The sequence below is a fragment of the Dermacentor andersoni genome, chromosome 6 (genome assembly GCF_023375885.2).
Source record: "Dermacentor andersoni chromosome 6, qqDerAnde1_hic_scaffold, whole genome shotgun sequence".
Classification (NCBI taxonomy): Eukaryota; Metazoa; Arthropoda; class Arachnida; order Ixodida; family Ixodidae; genus Dermacentor; species Dermacentor andersoni.
Window position 1 is genome coordinate 52,476,847 of NC_092819.1, and position 7,897 is coordinate 52,484,743.

The 7,897-nt window shown below is 41.1% G+C and overlaps 1 long non-coding RNA gene across 1 annotated transcript; it reads left to right on the plus strand.

Moving 5' to 3' along the window:
* Window positions 1–1,076: 1,076 nt before the first annotated feature.
* On the plus strand, window positions 1,077–7,660 carry LOC140218967 (uncharacterized). Its single transcript, XR_011895162.1, has 2 exons — window positions 1,077–1,248; window positions 2,083–7,660. It is a non-coding gene; the product is annotated as an uncharacterized lncRNA (long non-coding RNA).
* The last annotated feature ends 237 nt before the right edge of the window (window positions 7,661–7,897 follow it).

Sequence of the window (7,897 nt, forward strand, 5' to 3'; positions counted from 1 at the left end):
ACTAGGCGTCGTGATGAAACTCGAAAATTTTCTGGCATAAGTTGGTGTCAGCTGATGCAAGATGGGGGTAATTTCAGATTGCCGGGAGAGGCTTTCGTCCTACTCTGGACATAAGACACACTGGTGATGATTCCCTCTTGAGCTTAATCAAGGCAGCAAGGATTACTTGTACTGAGTGCCTTTGCTTAGCTTTCTTTGTGCGGTGCAAAACTCCATGGATGTGTAGAATTGATACAAAGGAACATTTATGCTTATTATTTTTTTGGAGCCGTCCCTTCTGTGCGTTTTGCAAGCCCGTCAACAGCAGCAGTGATAGTGTTCCAGGTACCTGCTGCTTTACTTTGCTACTGAAACATGTCCCTTAGCCTACAAATGACACTTATGAATGGCACGTTCTTGTGTTTAAGCTGGGACAGGTCAGCTTTCAGAGGGGAAGAGTTGTTACTATGTATGTGAAGGCAGTCTTGTTCAAAATTCTACGTAACTGTGCCAGTTGTAATTCTTTTTTCTTTCCCCTGTCAAATGCACATTTGCCAGTGCATTCGTTATCAAGGTTTGACAGTCACATTTAGTCACCTGGCCTCAGTTCCCCGTGTGGTCAAAATCAATCCAAGACCCTTGACTACATCACCCATTTTCAAGTCCTTAAAAACCCCTGAATTTTGATTTTGGCTAACCTTACTCAAAATGTGTGTGTGTGTGTGTGTGTGTGTGTGTGTGTGCGTGTGTGTGTGTGTGTGTGTGTGTTTCTCTCTCTCTCTCTCTCTCTCTGTCAAGCCATTCCCATCCAGTAACGTCTTTGTGGAGAGCACGGCAGCACATTTCAAAAAGGCCTGCCTTTTTCTTTTGCACCACGGGCAAATTGAGCTAGACTGGTCTGGTGGGTCGGGGGCTTGCTGACTGGAATTTTTTTCCACGAAAGCTGGTCCAAACCTTGTGGTACTGTGAATGAAAACCTCGTGGAACCAGAATTGTTAAATGTTTCTCTTGTCATTGCAGCTGTGGTATTTAAAACCCCAACAATTTGTCTGTAACCTCCCCCCCATACCTCACACAACTCGGTAACTGCAGAAACTTTGTCATCTCACACTTAGCTCTATACTTCAGTTATAAGATAGGCATTCGGCTGTGTCCTAACTTCTTATCTATGTATTTATTTTATTACAATTATTATTTATGTCTTTTGTGTGTAGGGGAACCCTGGAACGTCAGAAGAGGCTAAGAAAAAGACGCCAGCGCAGCCTGCTGGTAAGCATAATTTCGGTTTGTGTTTTTCTTTGTACCTGGTCAATGTACAGCAATTATTTGAGAAACTCTTGGAACCAGAATTGTTTATAATATTTCCTGTTGTTGCTTAAAGTTATCTTGGGTGATGTGTCAACTGTCCTCGTTAGGCCTGTTATGTTGTATTGTCCTTCAAGAACTTAATGAATGCAGTATATTTTATCATGAGAGACTTAGACAAGAAAGAAATGGAAGTGGACAACTCCTAATACAATAGCAAGTGGCAAAATAGTGAATTGATCGAGAAAAAACATGGTTATGTAAAATATAATGTTGTGAAAGCAGCTTCATTGGAGCTTAAACTGCAGTTCTGCACTCAGCAACTTATGCCCAAAATAACTTATGCTATAAAACATATATGTGTATAACTTAAGTTTTGCATAATTAGGTATACATAACCAATCAGCTAACTCATGACTCCCTGAAGGTAGTCTGAGTAACTGAAGACTGTGACTGTTATGGCATTACTCTTATTTGCCAAAAGATGTACCTACCTCCTTTTTAAAAGTTTAGTTGGAGTTATGTGAAACACCTAGTGCTATACACATAACGCCGGGTTATACATATAATGGAACTTGTCAAGAAGTATTGAGAAATTATTGAGGAGCCAATTATTGTTTCTAGCTTGTTCTCTTTTATTTCCTTCTGATTTATTCAAGTCAGATGATGAAATTGTTTTTAATGTATGCTCATAACCAAAAGTTCTAACAGCCAAGCTAGAGCTTGATGTGTAGCAGTCCTCAAAACTTGTTACATTGTGTGGGCCTCATACACAATTCCTTTTTTTCTTTTTAACAGCTACAGCAAGTTCCAAGAAACCTGATGTCCCTAAGAAACCAAGCAACATTGCCATGCTGCGAATGTCCAAGAAAAGACCTGCACCACAGCCAAAAGTTTCAAAGGCCCCAGACTTTTCTGATCGCCCTCTTTCGCAAGGTCCTAACGACTCATCAGGATCTGAACACTGGACTCAGGTTTAAAAGTGGCTGTTGTGCTTGCTTTGAACAGACTTCGTCTGTTATGCAACGAAACTCTGGTATGCACACAGCCTAGATGTTCTTGTTTAGTTAAATGCACAGTTTTTCCCATACAATGTTACTCTTTTAGGGAGTGTTAGCTGATACGTCTGTGCTTTAGTGTCACCGTGTTGGCCCAATACTGGCACATAAATGTCATCGGCTGCACTTGTGGTGACCCCTGGTGGCACTGTATTCAAATGATTAGAATGTGCTCGAACTGTCTTCTGTGTTGTCATTCTTCTTAACAAGAAAAGGTATTGTCTTTTGCATCACTATAAAAACTGTTTCACCAGCAGACAATAGTAAAGGAGCCACAAATGCTCACACAATTTGGTTGAGTGCAGTGCCTCTAGACGTTGCCACTAGTGCCACACTTCATTGTTCTGTTCTTGCTGTTCTTTGAAAACAGTAATGCTTAAACATGTAAGTACCGGGCTAAACTCTAATTTTATTTTTGCTCGACTGACTTACCGTTACCTTCGATAAGCGCAATTCCAGTACTGCTGCCGCCCTCTATAGTGCGTTGTAAGGCTAATGCGCTAGCATCAAGGGCTTTACTTTTGCAGCAGTAAGCCTGATTTTGTTCAAAGGCATCGCTACTTAATACATTAGCTTTTTAAGCTAATCGACACATGTACAGCTATCGCTGGGGTGGTTAAAGAGGATGACCATCGACTCGTCCTTCCTGTGGTGCTGAGAGATTTTCGGTAAAACCGAAACTTGTTTTTAATAGCACAACATATCGCACTCTTTTTTTCTCGCAAGTGCTATTTACCCCTTTATGCTTTCAATATTTATTTTTACCTTATTTAAAACGTTTTACTTTTCACTTTTATTACTTCGGGAAACAGTGCCCGTTCAGATCTAAGATTTGCAGAGGTGAGATTCCAGCCTGTATTTTGCTGTCGCAGAAGCAGGCTCGTTTTGTATGGCTTGTGCGGAGCCTTGCACCTTTGACATTCAGTGTGGGGCATTTTTAGATGCAGAAGAGAGCGGACCTGTGGCACTTCTAACCCAAGACTGATTTATGCTTGCTCATCGTCGGACACGACCTTCCTCTTTTCTGACCTTTCAGCCCCTGCACTTTCCCTAATTCCACGTGGAATTTGAATCTCTGAGAGGCAGATAGGCTCTGGAAGTTAGTTTATACACGAAATGGCTTGACGACGTCATCATGGTTTGAGGCCACTACAGACTCTTGTCCTTGCCTTTCCCTCTCTCTTCTTTCTCCTTCCTAGGGGACATCAGTAAAGTACTAACTTCGAACAGCTCTATGTCACTCTTGTATGGGTCAACTGCCTTTGAGACTTTTCTTTTCTTCCAGGGTCGTTAGGTTTCTTTTCTGCTAAAGCCTGTCATTTGTAGGAATTGTTCCCATTCAGGATTGCAGGAAGTTTCCATGCAACGTTACACTGCCTGTTTCACCACCCCGTTGTGTGTGGCGTTTCAGCTAGACTGGCTCCTATGGGGAACCTGCACAGAGAGCTTTCCATGGCTGAGCGCACTGCTGCAGACTCCAGCAAACAAAGGCCGCAGATTGTAGTGGGACACATCGTGTCTGAACATGTGTGCACCGTCATTTATGTTGAAATGCAAGTGTCCAGAGTCTATCTGCCTAATCCTGCACTTGCATGCACATGAATGCAAAAGCATTGGCACTGTCGGCTGCGTGCCGACACAGTCGTGAAGTCTTGTTGTGCCAAGTTAAGGTTGCTTAATCGGCCATGAACGATTCTTGCTGCCTGCCCTTCCTTAGGTTTCACCGAAGCCTTGGCAAACCAAGCGTTTCTGCACGCAGTCGCTGCAGTGGCCAGGAGCCAAACCTGTATCCTCGATCAGAACACCATTGATCGGTTTCTCTCTTCCCGTCATTCTTTGCTGCTTTAAAATCAGTGTTGTCATTCTCTCTTGTAGGCTCAGTGGCAAGAATGGTTTTTAGTGTCATTAAGAAGCGCTGAGTGTTTTTATGATGATAGTTCCTAGAAAGTAAAACCTTTGCATGTTCTAGCTTTGCTTTTTACTTAACGCAAAGCAGCAAATGCGGCACTGTTTTCCCAATAATTTATGTTTTACCACCCTAAGTTATTAACTTTCATTATCCGTTTGTGTGCACTTATGTGGCAACTGCATAAAACACATTTTTTGTCTGTAACTGCGACGTGCCGGTGTTCAAATTTCACGGTGCACAGTGACCACGCCTACTTCACTGCTCATTTATGTTTCCGGTCAAAGAACAACGCTCAGTTAAGTCAAGTGAAGTACATTTTCAAGACTAAGTTTGGCATTTATTTGGTGGAAGAAGGTTATTAGCTGAGAAAATGAACGGAAATGTACTATCTCTGAATTCCATGGCCAAACTGCAGCACCTGTACATAAGTATGTCTTCGTGGACTTCAGTGTACTTTCACACATTTCAAGACCATTTCTGCTAAATAACCGAATGAAAACTCGCTACGTTGGGTCGTTAGTTCTTTTACAATGCAGCGCATCCCTTCTTTATTGATAAACTATTGACTAGCCGTGAGCAGATGCTGCCCAAGTATTGCGTTGCCTTGAGTACTGCAACTTAAAGCTTTAGTTTTTGGAGTCTTTTCTGGTTTACCAAGACTGCTCATAGTAAGACTGGCATCTCTGGTATTTCAGAATATAGTTTACCGGTATTACTGGTATGTATTCTGGTATTACAGAAGCAGTATTTACTGATACAGTCAAACCTTGTTATGACGAAGTCGTCACCATCATGAAAATACCTTCGTTATATCCAATATTTGTTATAAGCATATATTCGTTTCATACTGATATAGGTAGGCAAGGAACATTTTAGATTACTTTATTATATCTTTGTTTGTTAATACAGGTTTTACTGTACAGTTTAATGTAACATTCCTTTTTTATGTCCTTTATTAGGTAACAACATTTAACAGAATCATACGAGCTGGAATTTTGATGTGCTTGCCTTGCATTGTTACTGAACACAGCAACAATGTACCAAAGTTACAACGGAAATGCATCTTGTGTGGTTGCCAAGAATTTGCACGCATGTTTTTAATTCAGTGTAAAGTTTTTTCTTCCCCTCATACCTCTTCTCACACTTACGTCTTGACTGTTTGTCCGCAGACTGTCAGAATTTGTCATTGTGATAGGCAGTCGATGCTAGGCCTGTAATGTAAAGATGGCTAGTGATATATATATGCCTTAATCGACACAAGTTTTTCTTGTACATTTGCTAGAATGGAGAAGGAATGTTCATTTGTTATCAGTGTCTGTTACTGTCAACCGATGTTTGTGTAGTGCGGTGCTTGAACGATGACGCCTTTTAAATGTTGACATGCACCTTGTTGCAGCAAGCAGTCAAGCACCACTGACATCTGCAAGCTACCTATGGCTTGTTTTGTTTGCGTGACACTTGAGTTGTTGCGTTCATGGAAGTCCCAATATCGAGCTTCACACAATACAATGATCTCCTGCCTTTGTTTTTTGGCACTGTTCGCAGCTCCAGAAAAAGTCAAGGATGGATGTTACATAGCGCTATTTTCAGATGTACTAGAATGTATTTTTGATTCATGTTTTGCAGCGAGACATTCTTGTTAACAATGTGTGTGTCTATGTCCTCACCACCTCTACGGTATAACTGCTAGTGACAAAAAGAAAAAAAAAAAAAAAAAACCTGCGTCATGCAGAGAATTTATGTGAAAACATCACGTGTCTGTAACACAAAAGAAATTTTGAATGCTAGTCCTAAACAAAGATTGTTGGTGTTATTGGGACTCGTAAAACAGCAAACATTCTTTAACTGTACTAGTGCACTTACTAGCTGCATAATACCGTAGAAACATAGCTTCGTTCTCAACACTAAGCATTGTTAAGTACCGTATTGTCACACTGTTTTGCTCAAGAGAACTAATGCTTGAACTTTGATCATCAGCTGTGTTCACGCTATGGAAAGGAGATCACATAGTTGCCTTTTTGCTTGGCCACTTACTGCCTTGTCTTTTGAAACTGCTCCCCAGGTGGTCTGCTATAATGACGCTGTCTGTTCACGCTCAGTTGTTCGGAGCCCTTTTTACTTAAAGATGTGCCATACGTGCCAAGGTAGCAGTGCTTTGTGCTGTTTTGTTTACCACAACCATCGTTATGCTCTTGTATATTAATATAAAAAGTCCTGGTATAATGCAGTGTGACCTCGCTATAGCGAATTCATATGTGACATGGAAATACCTTCATTACATCCAGTATTCGTTATAAGAATACATTTCTTACACACTGACATTGGGGAGAAAATTTAGGTCTACTTTGTTATGTCGAACAATTTGTTTGATGTGCGTTTGCTATCTTGAGGTTCAGATGTACTACATGTCGCAGTTTTATTGTGTTAGATGAAGTTGGTGCTTTTTCTGTAATTGGCCAAAAGTGTCTACTTTTTTTAGTTCTTCGTTAATATTCACAAAGTGGTTGACAAAAGTGTGAAGGCTACTTGCGGTTACATTCTACATCATTTCCAGCTGTATTGAGGCTGTTTTGAATAGTAAGCCAGGACGTCGAAGTCAAAGTTGAGAGGTGATACAAGAGCACTCATTAGCCATATGAAACCTACAGAAACCCATAAAGCACTGGAGTAGATTCATTTGTGTGGGAAGGCTGGCAGCCACCTCGAAGCGGCACAAAGCCTCCTTGTCGGTTCATTTGGTTGAGCAACTGCTTCCTTAAAAAAGGCAAGTGGTGCTTGGTTCGTGCTCTAAACCAGAACAAATGTTCCTTTGACTGTGAAGTTTTTCTTTCGAGGAAGCCGCTTGAATTTTCTTCGTAGCTTCACGCTTCTGACAGCTAATCGACAACCTTCTCCTTCACAAGTGAAAGTGTTTCAGTAAAACAGAGCACTTTCAAAACAAGCGATGAAGTGACACAATAATCAGGTTTTGTGTTTGCAGCTCTACCTACGCACACTGAACTTAAAGAAAAAGAATTTGCCATGTATGTACCTGAGAGGTGCGCTGCTAGCTGCGCTGTTGGCAACAAGTAGTTTTTTTCTGAAGTCTACGCTGTGAATTTGAAAGCCAGGCTCTTGTCACTCGATCTTTAGTTGTGATCTGCCTTGCAATGTGTTTTGACTCAGCTGTACAGGGCGCCTTCGTCGCCACTAGTGCAATGTGATTAATCGCCAGCCTACTGGAAGCCATGCCTGGCGTTCAGTTTGCCTGGAACGTTGTGCCTTCAGTCAGGTCAACATTGTTTACTCTCGTCATTTCGTGTTGACGGAATTTTCATCTTGCATCGTTGCATTTTCTTTTTTTTTGGCTATGAAATCGTGAACCTGTATGTACATACTCAGATAAAATGACCCCTCCTTTTGCTCTTAAGTTACTGTGTCTTCATCTACTGGTAGTAGTGGAGTTCTATAACATGATAAATTTTATATCTAGCGTCACATATGATTTGAGTGATGTTCATTCACTTTTCCTTATGAACGTACGAACTATGACACATCATGCAACAGAACCACACAAGTGAGGTTCTACTGTATCTTTACTGTATCTTGCTGTTATTGAATAGCGTGGAACAGTTTCGCAAGTTGTATGAAATTGGACCAAATCAGG